Source organism: Rhopalosiphum padi, unplaced genomic scaffold (genome assembly GCF_020882245.1).
Source record: "Rhopalosiphum padi isolate XX-2018 unplaced genomic scaffold, ASM2088224v1 scaffold15, whole genome shotgun sequence".
Lineage (NCBI taxonomy): Eukaryota > Metazoa > Arthropoda > Insecta > Hemiptera > Aphididae > Rhopalosiphum > Rhopalosiphum padi.
This window is the reverse complement of record NW_026870002.1, coordinates 7208-26009: the sequence shown is the minus strand read 5'-3', so window position 1 is coordinate 26009 and position 18802 is coordinate 7208. Positions and strand designations below refer to the sequence as shown.

The 18802-nt window shown below is 16.7% G+C and overlaps 3 pseudogenes; all 3 read right to left on the bottom strand.

Moving 5' to 3' along the window:
• Positions 1 to 883: 883 nt before the first annotated feature.
• On the bottom strand, positions 884 to 1555 carry LOC132931518 (cytochrome c oxidase subunit 2-like; annotated as a pseudogene).
• A 6905-nt stretch (positions 1556 to 8460) lies between these two features.
• On the bottom strand, positions 8461 to 9592 carry LOC132931517 (cytochrome b-like; annotated as a pseudogene).
• An 8331-nt stretch (positions 9593 to 17923) lies between these two features.
• Positions 17924 to 18593, bottom strand: LOC132931516 (cytochrome c oxidase subunit 2-like; annotated as a pseudogene).
• Positions 18594 to 18802: the final 209 nt, after the last annotated feature.

The window sequence follows — 18802 nt, the reverse complement described above, 5'->3', positions numbered from 1 at the left end:
TGAATTAAAGCTACGCATAATTCAAAAATTATTATAAATATTTGAATAAAAATAATAATAATTATAAGTGAATTAAAATTTAATAGAGTTATTAATAAATGTCCTGCAATTAAATTAGCTGTTAAACGAATAGAAAGAGATATTGGTCGAATAATAATTCTTATTGTTTCAATAATTGTTATTAATGGGGCTAGGTAAATTGGTGTATTTAAAGGAATCAAGTGTGCAATTATATTTTTAGTGTTTTTACAAGTTGACAAAATAATAAAAAATATTCAAAATGGAATAGCTAAAGTAACAGAAAATACTATATGACTTGATGATGAAAAAATATATGGGAATAAGCTAAAAAAATTATTAAGTAGAATAAATATAAAAAGTGAAATAAATAAAAATGCAGGAGATTTAGTTTTTTTTTATTTTATAAAGTATTAGTATTTCATTGTTTAGTATATTAAATATTTTAAATAATAATCAGTTTATTCGATTTGGTAAGATTCATAAAAAGTTTGGTATAAATAAAATGATTAAAAGAGTTCTGATTCAATTTATTTCTAAATTAAAAATTGTTGTTGATGGGTCAAAAATATTAAATAAATTTGTTGTAATTTTTTATGTTATTTTTTTTAAAAAAATTAATTTTTAAGTTTTTAATAAAATTAAAATATAGTAAGTTTATGATTACATAAAATGTAGAAAAAAAAAATAAGAATAAAATTAATCAATTAATTGGTGCTATTTGAGGAATTAAGTGATATTAATAAATAATTTTAATTTGACAAATTAATGTTATGCTTTAACTAATCTCTTTCATTAGAAGTAATTGCTAATTTACTATATTTTGATTTAAGAGATCATTACTTTGCTTTTCAGTCATCTAATGAATTAAAAATTTTTAATTCAATAAATAAATTTATTTAAATTAATTGATTCAATTTGAATAGGTATAAATCTGTGATTAATACCACAAATTTCTGAGCATTGTCCAAAGTATAATTCCTGGTCGATTTATAAAAAGATTAATTTGATTTATTCGTCCTGGGATTGCATCAATTTTAATAGCTAAACTTGGAATTGTTCATGAATGAATTACATCGTCTGACGAAATTAAGAGTCGAATATTAAATTTAAATGGGATAATAGTTTTATTATCTACTTCAATTAATCGAAAATTTTCTTTATTTAATTCATTTATTATATAAGATTCAAATTCAATATTTGAAAAATCTGAATATTCATATGATCAGAATCATTGATGACCAAAAATTTTAATTGTTAAAATTGGGCATTTAATTTCATCTATTAAGTATAGTAGGTGAAGTGAAGGTATAGCAATAAAAATTAAAATAATTGGTGGAGTTGTAGTTCAGATAAATTCAATTATTTGATTTTCAGAGATTTTAATATTAATAAATTTATTTTTTATAATAAAAATTATTATATAAGTAATTGTTGTTATAATTATAATAATAATGAAAATTGTATGATCGTGAAAAAAAATTAATTGTTCTATTAGTGGTGAATTACTATTTTGAAATCTTAGTTTTATTCAAGTTATAATTTCTAAAAAAAGATTATTCTTTATAAATGAATTTTAAGTTCATTGCATATAGTTTCTGCCATATTAGAAATTAATAATTAGAGGTAATTCTGAATATGAATGTTCTAAGGGTGGTAAATTATGAATTCATTCAATAGAATTTCTTAAATTTAATTTAAAAATAGTTGTTTTTTTTAAAAAAATTCTATTTCAAATACAATAAATTAAAATAATAATTCTAAATGTTGAAATTATTGAACCAATTGATGAAATTATATTTCATAGTAAAAAATTATTTGGGTAATCTGTGTATCGTCGAGGTATACCATTTAAACCTAAAAAATGTTGGGGGAAGAAAGTTATATTTACCCCAATAAATATTAAAATGAATTGAATTTTTAAAATAAAATTATTTATTGAAAATCCAGTGAAAATTGGGAATCAATGAATTAAACTAGCAATAATAGCAAATACAATTCCTATTGATAATACATAGTGGAAATGAGCTACTACATAGTAAGTATCGTGAAGAATGATATCAATAGATGAATTAGCAAGAATTACTCCTGTCAATCCTCCAATTGTGAATAAAAAAATAAAACCTAAAGATCAAATTGTGGAAGGTGAAAAATTAATTTTAGATCCATAAATAGTAGCTAATCATCTAAAAATTTTAATTCCTGTTGGAATTGCAATAATTATAGTTGCTGATGTAAAATATGCTCGTGTATCAACGTCTATTCCAATTGTAAATATATGATGTGCTCATACAATAAATCCTAATAATCCAATAGTTAGTATAGCATAGATTATACTAATATTACCGAATGTTTCGTTTTTATTACTTTCTTGACTAATAATATGTGAAATTAATCCAAATCCGGGTAAAATTAAAATATATACTTCTGGATGTCCAAAAAATCAGAATAAATGTTGATAAAGAATTGGATCTCCTCCTCCTGCAGGGTCAAAGAATGATGTATTTAAATTACGATCAGTAAGAAGTATAGTAATTGCACCAGCTAAAACAGGTAAGGATAAAATTAATAATATAGCTGTAATTAAAATTGATCAAGGGAATAATGGAATTTGATTTAATTTTATATTATTAGGTATTATATTTAAAATTGTACAAATAAAATTAATTGCTCCTAAAATTGATGAGATTCCTGCTAAATGTAGAGAAAAAATTGTTAAATCAACTGAAATATTATTATGAGCAATATTATTAGATAAAGGGGGATAAATTGTTCATCCTGTTCCTGTTCCGTTATTAATTATAAAACTACAAATTATTATTATTAATGAAGGAGGTAATAATCAAAATCTAATATTATTTAATCGTGGGAATGATATATCAGGGCATCCTATTATTATAGGAATTAATCAATTTCCAAAACCACCAATAACAATTGGTATAGTTATAAAAAAAATTATAATAAAAGCGTGAATTGTAACAATTACATTATATAATTGATTATTATTAATAATTGAATTAATTTGACTTAGTTCTAGTCGAATTAAGATTCTAAGGGATGAACCAATTATACCTGATCAAATACCAAATAAAAAATATAAAGTTCCAATATCTTTATGATTAGTTGAAAAGATTCATTTTATAGATAAAATGGCTGATAATAGGTTATAAATTGTAAATTTATATATAGATTTAAAAAATCTTTTTATCAATAACTTTATATTCAAATTCTATGATATTAAATTGCAAATTTAAAGGTATTAATTATTTTAATTAAGGTTTAAAAAAAAATATTTTTAATTTTGAAGATTAATAGTTTAATTTAACTTAAAACCTTAATAAATAAATAAATAACTAAAAAATAATCTAAAGAAGTTAATAAATATTAATAAGTTGTAATTATTTTTTTTTAATTGAAGATATCATTTATTGAATAAGTTAAAATTAAATAATATGAAATAAGTTATTTTAATATAAAAATATAAATTTAAAATTGTTAATATAATTAATATTATTATAATTAAATATAAATTATTATAAATTAAGTTTTTGATTAATATTCATTTTATTAAAAACCCAATTATAGGTGGTAATCCTATAATTGAAAAAATTAATATTATTAAATTTAGTTTAAAGAAAAAATTTAAATTAAAAAATTTTATTTGATTAATATAATTAATATTATAATTATTTAAAATTTTAATAATTAAAAAATTTAAAATTGAGTAAATTAAAAAATAATTGATTCATAATTTATTATTTATTAAAATTGCAAATAGTATTCATGTTGAATTATTGATTGAAGATATTGCTAAGATTTTACGTATAGAATTTTGATTTATTCCAAAAATTGAGTTTATTGAAATTAAAATAATTAAGAAAATTAAATTTTTATCAATATTTAGATATGAAATTAAAACAAATGGGGAAATTTTTTGTCAAGTTATTATTAATAGGCATGAAAATCAATTTAATCCTTCTATTATTGAAGGTAATCATAAGTGAAAAGGTATTAATCTTAATTTTATTAATAGTGGTAAAATAATTAAAATATTACTATTATTTATAAAAAAAAAATTTTTATTAATTAAGAAAATTAATAATAAAATTGAAGCAAAAGCTTGAATTAAGAAATATTTTATTGTAGCTTCAATAGAGTAAATTGATGATTTAAAATTTAAAATAGGAATAATTGAGAATAAGTTTAATTCTAACCCTATTCATATTGAAAGTCAATTAGATGCTGAAATTGATATTAAAGTTCTAAATATTAATATAATTAAAAATATTATTTTTGTTAAATTTAAATTTATCAGAAAAAAGAATATTATTCTATATTTGAAGTATGAATCCAAAAGCTTAATTTAGCTTATTTTTCTAATTTACTTATACTTAAGTGTTTATGCATATAAATTTTTGAAATTTATGGATTAGTTTAATTCTTAAAGTATAATAAAAGTATATATAATACATGATTTACTCTATCAAAGTAACCCTTTTTCAGGCATTTTATTTTTAAAATATTATTTAATAAAAAAATGTTTATTGGTTTATAAATGTATTAGAAAAAATATCAGAAAATTTTTTAAAAAAAAATATTTTAATGAGGCATGACGTTTCTATTTATCTGAAAAGGGGGGCTATGCCCCTCCAAAAAAAAAAAGAAGGAAGAAGAGTATATAGAGGATTTATAAATATGTATAGTAGTATACATATATAGACTTCATATGTATATAGTATATATATATAATATAAATATACATCTATATAGCTTATATATTTATATATATATATATATATATATATAAATCCTTATATGATGTTAATAATCTATACATTTAATATATATATATATATATTAATATATAAATCCTTATATGAATATATATAGATATTTATTGTATATATATATATAAGAGGTAAAGAAGAAAAGTATTAGTTATTTTATATTAATAATATTAATTTGATTAAAATAATTAATTTAAGTAATTATATTTAAAAACAGAAACTAATAAATTGTATTAAAATTTAGATTTAAAATTTAAATAGTATTATAATTAAAAAATATTAGAATTAAAGTTAAAATAATTAATTTAAGTAATTATATTTAAAAAACAGAAACTAATAAATTGTATTAAAATTTAGATTTAAAATTTAAATAGTATTATAATTAAAAAATATTAGAATTAAAGTTAAAATAATTCAGTTAATTATTTAAATTTTGATTTAATTTATTTATTTAAAATTTATAATATTATAAAACCGTATTATTTTAATTTTACTAATAATTATAATTTATTTTGTTATAAAATTTTATTTAATTAAAAAGATACATGAAATTTTTTGATTGTTAATAATTTCTTAAAGGATTTTAATTATTCTCAGTATTAAGTATTAAATATTAAAGAAATTTAGATTTAATTATTAATTTAAGTATAAACTAAATATGTGCCAGCAGTTGCGGTTAAACATAATATACAAATAAAATAGTTTGGTTATTAGTATTAAATATAATTTATAATTTAATTTTTTTTTAAAAAGTAAAATTTAATTAAATATTATTATTATAATTATTTTATTCTATTAAATTTTATTTAAAACTAGGATTAGATACCCTATTATAAAAATTTAAATTAATTTACTAAAAAATTAATAGTTATGTTCTTTAAATTTAAAAAATTTGGCGGTATTTTAGTCTTATTAGAGGAACCTGTTTATTAATTGATAATCCACGATTAATTTTACTTATTTAATTAATTCATATATCGCTGTCATGAATATATTAAAAAATTTATTTTCTTTATTTATTATTATAATTTATGTTAAGTCAAGATGTGGTTTATAAATAAGAATATAATGGGTTACATTAAATTTTATTTTTGGATTTTAAATGAAAATTAAAATGAAATTGGATTTAATAGTAAATTTATTTATTTTGTTAATATGAAGAAAGATCTAAAATATGTACATATTGCCCGTCATTCTTATTAAAAATAAGACAAGTCGTAACAAAGTAAATGTACTGGAAAGTGTATTTAGAAAGATTAAATAAATATCTAAATTTAAGTATATCATTTACAATGATAAGATGTTGTTAAACTTTATTTAAATTTATTTTATTAATATAATAATTTTTATTTGATTTTTTATAAAAATAATTTATTTATTTAAGGTTTTAGTATTTATTAAAAATTAATTTATAGATTTATAGTTTAATAGTATTGTGAAAGAAATAATTAAATTTATAAAAGAATTAATTTAGTACCTTTTGTATCAGGGTTGATTAAAATTTTTAATTTTTTTTTAAATTCTCAAAATTTATAGAGTTAATTTTATTATTAATTTATTGTGTTATAAATATTTATAAAATAATATTAGTTTTGAAATTTAATTCGTTATATTATATTTAGTTATTTAAGATTTAAATTTAATTTAAAATTTTAAAAGTTATTTTGATTTTGTTGATTAATATTTTAAATTTAAATTATTTTAGGGATAAGCTTGAAATTTTTATATAATAATTTATTTATTTTAATAATTTATAGGAATAGAAATTTTTATTTAAGTTTGTAAAAATTTATTATTTATTTATTTTTAATTTATTATAAATTATTTATTATTAATATTAAATTTTATTAATGAATATTTAATTAATAGTAATAATGATTAAATTAGTATAATTTACATTTATAAATTATGAATTCGGCAAAAATTATTTTCATCTGTTTAACAAAAACATTGTATTAAGTTTAATTTAATATAGGATCTGCTCAATGATTTATTAAATAGCTGCAGTATTTTGACTGTGCAAAGGTAGCATAATAATTAGTCTTTTAATTGAGGACTTGTATGAAAGATTTGATGAGAAATAAACTTTATTATTTATATAATTAAAATTTTATTTTTAAGTAAAAAAGCTTAAATTATTTAAAGGGACGATAAGACCCTATAAAACTTTATAAATTTTAATTTTAATTTTTTTGGTTTTATAAATATTTTATTTTTATAATTTATTTTATTGGGGTGATAAAAAAAATTAATAAACTTTTTTTAAAATTTAACATTATTTAATGAATTTTTGAATTAAAATTTTTAATTAAAGGAAAAAGTTACTTTAGGGATAACAGCGTAATTAATTTTTTAAGTCCAAATTTAAAAATTAGTTTGCGACCTCGATGTTGAATTAAGATTAATCTTAGGTGCAAAATTTTAAGTATTAGGTCTGTTCGACCTTTAAATTCTTACATGATTTGAGTTCAAACCGGTGTAAGCCAGGTTGGTTTCTATCTTTTAAAAATTAATTTGTTTTAGTACGAAAGGATTAAATAATTAAATTAAATTTTTATTAAATGAATAAAAATAATTTAACTATTTTGGCAGATAATTGTGTTAAATTTAGAATTTAATTATATAATTTTTATTATAGATAGTAATTTTTATATTTGTTATAATTATTAATTTTTTGATTTTATTTTTAATAGTTTTTATAAGAGTTGCTTTTTTTACTTTATTAGAGCGTAAAGTTTTAGGTTATATTCAATTACGTAAAGGTCCGAATAAGTTTTTGATTAAAGGTATTTTTCAACCTATAGGTGATGGGTTAAAATTATTTTTTAAAGAAGTTAATTATCCGAGTAATATAAATTTTTTTATTTTTATAATTTCTCCTTTATTGGGTTTATTAATTTCAATTTTTTTTTGATTTATTTATCCTTATATTGGTATGAACTATATTATAGGATTTGGTTTAATTTATATATTTTGTTGTTCAAGTTTAATAGTTTATATTTTTTTAATAATTAGATGATCTTCGAATTCTAATTATTCAGTTTTAGGTATAATTCGGTTTATTTCTCAAATGATTTCATATGAAGTTAGAATAATAATTATTATTATAAATTTAATATTTTTAATTAATAGTTTTAATTTAAATGATTTTTATATCTATCAAATTAATTTAAAATTTTTTTTTTTTCTTTTTTTTTTTGTTTATTTTATTATTAATTAGATTTTTAGCTGAAATAAATCGTTCTCCTTTTGATTTTTCTGAGGGTGAATCAGAATTAGTTTCTGGATTTAATATTGAATTTAGAAGTTTATCTTTTATTTTTATTTTTATATCTGAATATATAAGAATTATATTTATAGGGATACTATTATGTGAAATGTTTTTTGGTTTGATAATAAATAAATTTTATTTAAATATTTTTATTTTGATTTTTATATTTATAGTTATTTGATTACGTGGGTTTTTACCACGATTTCGTTATGATAAATTAATATATTTAGTTTGGAAATTAATTTTACCTTTGTCTTTATTTTTATTTGTCTTTAATTTTTCTATTAAATTATTTAACTTATATCATTAATTTAAGTATTAAGTTAATAGAATTAAATTCTATTTTTTATTTTCAAAATAAATATTTTAAATAAATTAATTAACTAAATTAATAATTTATCTCATAACTTTATGATATAAAAGTTAATGAAAAAGTAAGAAAAATAAATTGTTGTAAAAATTTGCCCTGTTGTAATAAATGGGTATTCAACTGGTTGTATCCCAATTCAGGTTAAAATAAAAAATGTTATAATAAATATTCAGAATAAAAATTTATTTAATGGGTAAAATTTATTTCTTAAAAAATTTTTATTGTTTAATATAGGTAAGATTAATAAAATTAAAATTGAAAGTATTAAAGCAATAACCCCTCCTAATTTATTAGGGATTGCTCGTAAAATTGAATAAGAAAATAAAAAATATCATTCTGGTTGAATGTGATTTGGTGTGTAATTATTGAATTTGCTATAATAAAATTATTGTGATCATTTAGTAGGTATGGAAAAATTAAAGCTAAAATAAAAAATATTCATATAAATATGATTAATCCAATTAAATCTTTAATTAGAAAATATGGAGAAAAAGTAATTTTATCAAAATTTCTATTAATTCCTAGTGGATTATTAGAACCTGTTAAATGAAGAAAGAATAAGTGAATAAAAGTAAATAAAATAATAATAAATGGTAAAATAAAATGGATTGAGAAAAATCGTGTTAATGTAGCATTATTAATTGAGAATCCCCCTCAAATTCAAATAACAATTGAATTTCCTAAATAAGGAATTGCTGATAATAAATTTGTGATTACTGTTGCCCCCCAAAATGATATTTGTCCTCATGGTAATACATAACCTACAAATGCTGTTATTATTGTTAATAATAATAAAATTACTCCAATAATTCATGTTATTTTAAAGTTGAAAGAATTTATATAGATACCTCGTCTAATATGAATATAAATTATAATAAAAAATATAGAAGCCCCATTTGCATGGAAAGATCGGATTAATCATCCAAAGTTAATATTTCGATTTATATTAATAATTCTTTGAAAAGCTAAATTAATATCTGTTTTATAATGGAAGGCTAAAAATAATCCTGTTAAAATTTGATTAATTAAACAAATTATTAATAAAGATCCAAAATTTCATATAAAACTAATTCTAGCTGGTGTAGGTAAATTTAATATTGGGGATAAAGTTTTTAGTATATTTTTTTTCATTAATTATTTTTTTTGTCGAATTGGTCCTTTATTAATTTTTAGTATTCAAATAATTAAAATTAATATAAAAAAAAGGATTAAGATAATTAAATAAATTATTAAATTATTTGGTATTATGAATATATTTAATAAATTAAAATTATCTTCAAATATAAATTTATTTTCATAATTGAAATTTTCAAGATTGAGATTTAATTTTAAATAAAAGATTAACATTAAAATTAATGTTAATTTATAAATTATAATTTTATAATTTTTATTAATATTTAATTCATTAAAAGCAATTCTTGAAATATATAAAAAAATAATTATTAATCCTCCAATGTATAAGATAAATACTATAAATGAAATTCATGCTGTTTTAGTAATTATATTAATTATTAATGTTAAAGTTATAGTTTGAATTAAAATGATTAAGTTTGATCTAATTGGTGATTTTATTATAGTTAATAAAATTGCTATGGTTAAATTAGTTAATAAAATAAATTTTAAAATTCAGTATATATTTTAATTAAAATATTAATTTTGGAGATTAATGATAATATGTATATATTTATACTGATTTATTTTAAATAATTTTATAATTTTGATTTACAATATCAATGTTTTTTTTAAACTATTAAAATGATAAATTTATTTATTTTAGTATTAATATTTATATTATTTTCTGGAGTTTTATTTTATATTTTTAATTTTAATCATTTATTAATAATACTTTTAGGATTAGAATATTTATTATTAATTTTATCTTTATTATTTTTATTAAATTTAATAATATTTATTAAACAATATGTTTTATTATTAATTTTTTTTATTTTTTGTATTAGTGAAAGAGTTTTAGGTTTAACAATTTTGATTTTAATAGTTCGTATATATGGTAATGATTACTTAAAGTCATTAATAATTTTACAATGTTAATAATTTTAATATTAATTTTATTTAGTATGATTTTTTTTAGTCTTAATTTTAAAAGATGATGATTAGCCCAGAATTTTTTTTTTTTTTTTTTTTTTTTTTTATATATTTCAAGATACCTATGTTTAATTATTTTTTAAATGTTAGTTATTTATTTGGTATAGATATATTTTCTTATTTGATATTTATATTAGGTGTTTGAATTATTAGATTAGTTTATATTTCTAGATTTAGTCTTAAGAATAATTATTTAAAGTATTTTAATTTTTTAATATTTATTTTTATTATTATTTTTTATTTTTGTTTTTTTAGAAATAATTTTATTTTATTTTATATTTTTTATGAAATTAATTTAATTCCTGTTATTATTTTAATTTATGGTTGAGGTTATCAATATGAGCGTTTTAAGGCTGGTTTTTATTTATTTATTTATATAATTTTTTTTTCTTTACCTTTTTTTTCTTGTTTATTGAGTTTAAATAATTTTAATTTTATATTTATATATTATTATGATTACTTATATAATTTAAATTTTTATTATTATTTATTTTTAATAATAATTTTTTTAGTTAAGATACCTTTATTTATATTTCATATTTGACTTCCAAAGGCTCATGTTGAGGCTCCTATTAGTGGTTCAATAATTTTAGCTGGGATTATATTAAAATTAGGTGGTTTTGGTATTTATCATGTTTTAATATTAGTTTTTAAAGTTAACTTAAAATTTAATTATTTATTTATTTCTTTATGTTTATTAGGTATATTGGTTTTAAGATTAGTTTGTTTTTTTCAGAGAGACTTAAAAATTTTGATTGCTTATTCTTCTGTTGTTCATATAGCTTTAGTAATTATTGGGTTTTTAACTTTAAATAATTGTGGTTATTTTGGTTCATTAATTTTAATATTTGGCCATGGTTTATGTTCTTCTGGTTTATTTTGTTTAAGAAATATTTGTTATTTACGTTTTAAAAGTCGAAGTTTATTTTTAAATAAGGGTTTAATTAATATTTATCCTGTTTTATCATTTTGGTGATTTTTATTATGTTCTTCAAATATATCTTTTCCCCCATCTTTAAATTTATTTGGTGAATTATTTTTATTAATTAGTTTAATAATTTGATTAGATTATTTTTATATATTATATTTTTTAATTATAATTTTAATATTTTTATATAGTTTATATTTATATTTATATACTCAATATGGTAAATTATTTTTTAATATAAATTATTTAGTTTATATTAATTTAAGAGAATATATATTATTATTTATGCATTGAGTTCCATTAAATTTAATTTTTTTAATTATAGAATTATTTTGTTATTTAAATAGTTTATTTAAAATATTAATTTGTGGAATTAAAGATTATATTTTTATATTTAAATAATTAAATTTAATTTTTTTTTTTTTTTTTTTTTTTTTTATTTTATTTTATTTGTAGTTTTTTTTATTATAGGTTTATTAATGATTTATTTTGATAAATTTTATTTTATTGAATATATATTTTTTTTTTTTAATTCTTGTATAGTTTTATATGTTATTTTAATAGATTGAATATCTTTAATATTTATTTCTTTTGTTTTTTTAATTTCTTCTATAATTTTATTATATAGTATAGAATATATAAATTATGATTTTAATAAGAGTCGATTTTTAATATTAATAAATTTTTTTATTATATTTATATTTTTTTTGGTTATTAGTCCTAATTTGATTAGAATTTTATTAGGTTGGGATGGTTTAGGGATGGTTTCTTTTTGTTTAGTTGTTTTTTATCAAAATAAAAAATCTTATAGTTCAGGTTTAGTAACAGTTATTTTAAATCGTTTAGGTGATTTATTTATTATTATATCTATAATTTGAATATTAAATTTTGGTTCTTGAAATTTTATTTTAATTGATTATTATGTTAATTTAAATTATTTATTTTTTATTATATTGATAATTATAATAGCTTCTTTAACTAAGAGAGCTCAGATTCCTTTTTCTTCTTGACTTCCTTTAGCTATAGCAGCCCCTACTCCTGTTTCTTCATTAGTTCATTCTTCTACTTTAGTTACTGCTGGTATTTACTTAATAATTCGTTTTAATGAAATTTTTTTAAATTTTTCTTTTTTAAATTATTTAATAGTAATTTCTTGTTTGACAATATTAATAGCTGGTTTGAATGCAATTTTTGAATTTGATTTAAAGAAAATTATTGCTTTTTCTACTTTAAGACAAATAAGATTTATATTTATAATTTTATGTTTAGGTAAAATTGATATATGTTTTTTTTATTTATTAATACATGCTTTATTTAAATCTATAATATTTTTAAGAGCTGGGATTTTAATTTTAAATATAAATAATAATCAAGATATTCGTAAAATGGGTGGTTTAATTGATTATTTACCTTTTTGTGGTTTAATTTTTATATTTACTTTAATGTCTTTATGTGGTTTTCCTTTTTTTTGTAGTTTTTATTCAAAGGATTTAATTTTTGAATATTTTTTAATAATAAATTTAAATTTTTTTTTTTTTTTTTTTTTTTTTATTTTCTTTTTTTTTAACTTTTTTTTTATTCTATTCGTGTAATTTATTATTTAATAATAATAAATTTTTCTATATATAATTATATAATAATTGTTAAATTTGAAAGAAAAATTTTGATTATTAGAATAATATTTATTAGATTTATTATAATTTTTTTTGGTTCTTTTTTTATATGATTGATATTTTATAAGTTTGATTTAATTTTATTAGAATTTAAATTTAAAATTTTAAGAGTTTTAATTTTATTTTTTAGAATTTGATTTTTTTTTGAACTTAATAATTTTTTTATTTTCTATAAGTTATTTATTTCTTTATTTAATGTTTTTTTTTTTGGTATATTATGAAATTTATTATTTTTTAAGGTTAATTTTTTTTTAAATAATTTTCTTTATGTTGGTTTTTTTTCTTTAAAAGTTTTTCGAGGTTGGTTGAATTGAATATAATTTAAATAGAGGTTTAATTTTTTTTTTTAAAAAATTAATTTTATTTAGTCAAAATATTTTTTTAAATAGTTATAAGGTTTATATTTTATTATTTTTTTTATGATTTTTAATTATTTTATTTTTTAATTATTAAATTTGAATAGCTTAATTATAGAGCATTATATTGAAGATATAAAGGTAAATTTAAATTTTTTAAATAATTTTAAAAATTTTATTTTTTAAAAAAAAAGTTTTATTTTGAAATAAAGACTAAATCTTAGTTAAGGTTATTTTTGTGTTTTTAAAAAAAGGTAAAATTTTGATTTAATTTTAATTTTTTTTTATGGTAAGGTAGCTACCTTTGCAAATTTTTAAAAATTTTATTTTTTAAAAAAAAAGTTTTATTTTGAAATAAAGACTAAATCTTAGTTAAGGTTATTTTTGTGTTTTAAAAAAAGGTAAAATTTTGATTTAATTTTAATTTTTTTTTATGGTAAGGTAGCTACCTTTGCAAATTTTTAAAAATTTTATTTTTTAAAAAAAAAGTTTTATTTGAAATAAAGACTAAATCTAAGTTAAGGTTATTTTTGTGTTTTTAAAAAAAGGTAAAATTTTGATTTAATTTTAATTTTTTTTTATGGTAAGGTAGCTACCTTTGCAAATTTTTAAAAATTTTATTTTTTAAAAAAAAAGTTTATTTTGAAATAAAGACTAAATCTTAGTTAAGGTTATTTTTTTGTTTTTAAAAAAAGGTAAAATTTTGATTTAATTTTAATTTTTTTTTATGGTAAGGTAGCTATCTTTGCAAATTTTTAAAAATTTTATTTTTTAAAAAAAAAGTTTTATTTTGAAATAAAGACTAAATCTTAGTTAAGGTTATTTTTGTGTTTTTAAAAAAGGTAAAATTTTGATTTAATTTTAATTTTTTTTTATGGTAAGGTAGCTACCTTTGCAAATTTTTAAAAATTTTATTTTTAAAAAAAAAGTTTTATTTTGAAATAAAGACTAAATCTTAGTTAAGGTTATTTTTTTGTTTTTAAAAAAAGGTAAAATTTTGATTTAATTTTAATTTTTTTTTATGGTAAGGTAGCTACCTTTGCAAATTTTTAAAAATTTTATTTTTTAAAAAAAAAGTTTTATTTTGAAATAAAGACTAAATCTTAGTTAAGGTTATTTTTGTGTTTTTAAAAAAAGGTAAAATTTTGATTTAATTTAATTTTTTTTTATGGTAAGGTAGCTACCTTTGCAAATTTTTAAAAATTTTATTTTTTAAAAAAAAAGTTTTATTTTGAAATAAAGACTAAATCTTAGTTAAGGTTATTTTTTTGTTTTTAAAAAAAGGTAAAATTTTGATTTAATTTTAATTTTTTTTTTATGGTAAGGTAGCTATCTTTGCAAATTTTTAAAAATTTTATTTTTTAAAAAAAAAGTTTTATTTTGAAATAAAGACTAAATCTTAGTTAAGGTTATTTTTGTGTTTTTAAAAAAAGGTAAAATTTTGATTTAATTTTAATTTTTTTTTATGGTAAGGTAGCTACCTTTGCAAATTTTTAAAAATTTTATTTTTTAAAAAAAAAGTTTTATTTTGAAATAAAGACTAAATCTTAGTTAAGGTTATTTTTGTGTTTTTAAAAAAAGGTAAAATTTTGATTTAATTTTAATTTTTTTTTATGGTAAGGTAGCTACCTTTGCAAATTTTTAAAAATTTTATTTTTTAAAAAAAAAGTTTTATTTTGAAATAAAGACTAAATCTTAGTTAAGGTTATTTTTGTGTTTTTAAAAAAAGGTAAAATTTTGATTTAATTTTAATTTTTTTTTTATGGTAAGGTAGCTACCTTTGCAAATTTTTAAAAATTTTATTTTTTAAAAAAAAAGTTTTATTTTGAAATAAAGACTAAATCTTAGTTAAGGTTATTTTTGTGTTTTTAAAAAAAGGTAAAATTTTGATTTAATTTTAATTTTTTTTTATGGTAAGGTAGCTACCTTTGCAAATTTTTAAAAATTTTATTTTTTAAAAAATTATTTATAAATAATATATTATTTTTATATTGAAAATATAATGTTTTATTTTAAACTAATAAATATTTAAAGATTAAACATTAATAATGCTTTAAAAGATAGTTAGCAGCTTCTTTTTAAAAATCTTTTTAATTGGAATTTTTTTTTCAATATTATTATTAACAGTAATAAACCTCTATTTTGGTTTCAATTAAAAATAAGGATTAAAAAAATCTATTATTAAGTCGAAATTAATATGTAATTTATTACTTCTTATTTAAGATAAATTATAAAATAATTTTTTAAAAGCAAATTAAATGTTATAAATTTTAACTATTATCCTTTAAATTTTTCAATTTAATGATCCAAATTTTCATTCATAAAAAATAGTAATAATTATAAATATAAAAAAAATAATAAACATTAAATTAAAGTAAATTATGTTTGAAATCTTAAAGTTTAAAATTATTGTATAATAATTGAAATTTCGATATCAAAAATTAAAAAAATAATTGCAATTAAATAAAAATTTAATGAAAAATGGGATTCGTGATTTATTAAATGGGTCAAAACCACATTCAAAGGGTGCTGACTTATTATAATTAAATTTTATTTTTATATTAATTATAATTATTAGTATAAAAAGAATTATTAAAATAATAAATATTACAATTATTGAAATTAAATTTAATATAATTATTTTATTTAAATTTTAAACTTTTTGATTGGAAATCAAATATACTAATTTATATTAATAAAATTAATTATTTCATCAATAAAAAGTTATATAAAGAAATAGTCAAATGATATCAATAAAATGTCAATATCAAGCTCCTAATTCAAATCTGATATGATGAATATGAGAAAAGTGAAGTTTAATTATTCGTATAAGATTGATAATTAAAAAAAATTGTTCCGATAATTACATGTAAACCATGAAATCCTGTTGCTATATAAAAAGAAGAACCAAAAATTGAATCTGAGAATGTAAATGTAGCTTGTTTATATTCTAATATTTGAAGTATTAGAAAGTAGATACTTAAAATAATTGTTAAATTTATAAAAATGATAGTTTTTTTTTTTAGAATTATTAAGTAAGTAAAGATGAGCTAAAGTAACAGTAAAACTTGATGTTAATAAAATAATTGTATTTAATAAAGGAATTAATAATGGATTGAAAAATATAATATTTTTTGGTGGTCAATTTAGTCCTAGTTCAATTGATGGTGCTAAAGAATTGTGTAGAAAATTTCAAAAAAAGAAATAAATAAAAATATTTCAGAGATAATAAATAAGATTATTCTAAATTTGATTAAATTTATAATATAAAAATTATGATTACCTTGAAATGTTCTTTCTCGAATTACATCTCGTCATCATAAGATAGAAATACTAATAATTATTAGTAGATTAAATAATGATATTATATTTATTTTAAAATTTATAATTATAATATTAGAAATTATTAAATTAAATGTATTAAATGCTATTAAGATAGGTCATGGACTTAATCTTAAAATAAAATATGGTTGATTAATTTTTATCATTATTCACTAGAGTATAAAGATGAAAGAATTGAGAATACATAAACTTTGAATTAAAGCTACGCATAATTCAAAAATTATTATAAATATTTGAATAAAAATAATAATAATTATAAGTGAATTAAAATTTAATAGAGTTATTAATAAATGTCCTGCAATTAAATTAGCTGTTAAACGAATAGAAAGAGATATTGGTCGAATAATAATTCTTATTGTTTCAATAATTGTTATTAATGGGGCTAGGTAAATTGGTGTATTTAAAGGAATCAAGTGTGCAATTATATTTTTAGTGTTTTTACAAGTTGACAAAATAATAAAAAATATTCAAAATGGAATAGCTAAAGTAACAGAAAATACTATATGACTTGATGATGAAAAAATATATGGGAATAAGCTAAAAAAATTATTAAGTAGAATAAATATAAAAAGTGAAATAAATAAAAATGCAGGAGATTTAGTTTTTTTTATTTTATAAAGTATTAGTATTTCATTGTTTAGTATATTAAATATTTTAAATAATAATCAGTTTATTCGATTTGGTAAGATTCATAAAAAGTTTGGTATAAATAAAATGATTAAAAGAGTTCTGATTCAATTTATTTCTAAATTAAAAATTGTTGTTGATGGGTCAAAAATATTAAATAAATTTGTTGTAATTTTTTATGTTATTTTTTTTAAAAAAATTAATTTTTAAGTTTTTAATAAAATTAAAATATAGTAAGTTTATGATTACATAAAATGTAGAAAAAAAAAAATAAGAATAAAATTAATCAATTAATTGGTGCTATTTGAGGAATTAAGTGATATTAATAAATAATTTTAATTTGACAAATTAATGTTATGCTTTAACTAATCTCTTTCATTAGAAGTAATTGCTAATTTACTATATTTTGATTTAAGAGATCATTACTTTGCTTTTCAGTCATCTAATGAATTAAAAATTTTTAATTCAATAAATAAATTTATTTAAATTAATTGATTCAATTTGAATAGGTATAAATCTGTGATTAATACCACAAATTTCTGAGCATTGTCCAAAGTATATTCCTGGTCGATTTATAAAAGATTAATTTGATTTATTCGTCCTGGGATTGCATCAATTTTAATAGCTAAACTTGGAATTGTTCATGAATGAATTACATCGTCTGACGAAATTAAGAGTCGAATATTAAATTTAAATGGGATAATAGTTTTATTATCTACTTCAATTAATCGAAAATTTTCTTTATTTAATTCATTTATTATATAAGATTCAAATTCAATATTTGAAAAATCTGAATATTCATATGATCAGAATCATTGATGACCAAAAATTTTAATTGTTAAAATTGGGCATTTAATTTCATCTATTAAGTATAGTAGGTGAAGTGAAGGTATAGCAATAAAAATTAAAATAATTGGTGGAGTTGTAGTTCAGATAAATTCAATTATTTGATTTTCAGAGATTTTAATATTAATAAATTTATTTTTTATAATAAAAATTATTATATAAGTAATTGTTGTTATAATTATAATAATAATGAAAATTGTATGATCGTGAAAAAAAATTAATTGTTCTATTAGTGGTGAATTACTATTTTGAAATCTTAGTTTTATTCAAGTTATAATTTCTAAAAAAAGATTATTCTTTATAAATGAATTTTAAGTTCATTGCATATAGTTTCTGCCATATTAGAAATTAATAATTAGAGGTAATTCTGAATATGAATGTTCTAAGGGTGGTAAATTATGAATTCATTCAATAGAATTTCTTAAATTTAATTTAAAAATAGTTGTTATGTTTTTTTTAAAAAAATTCTATTTCAAATACA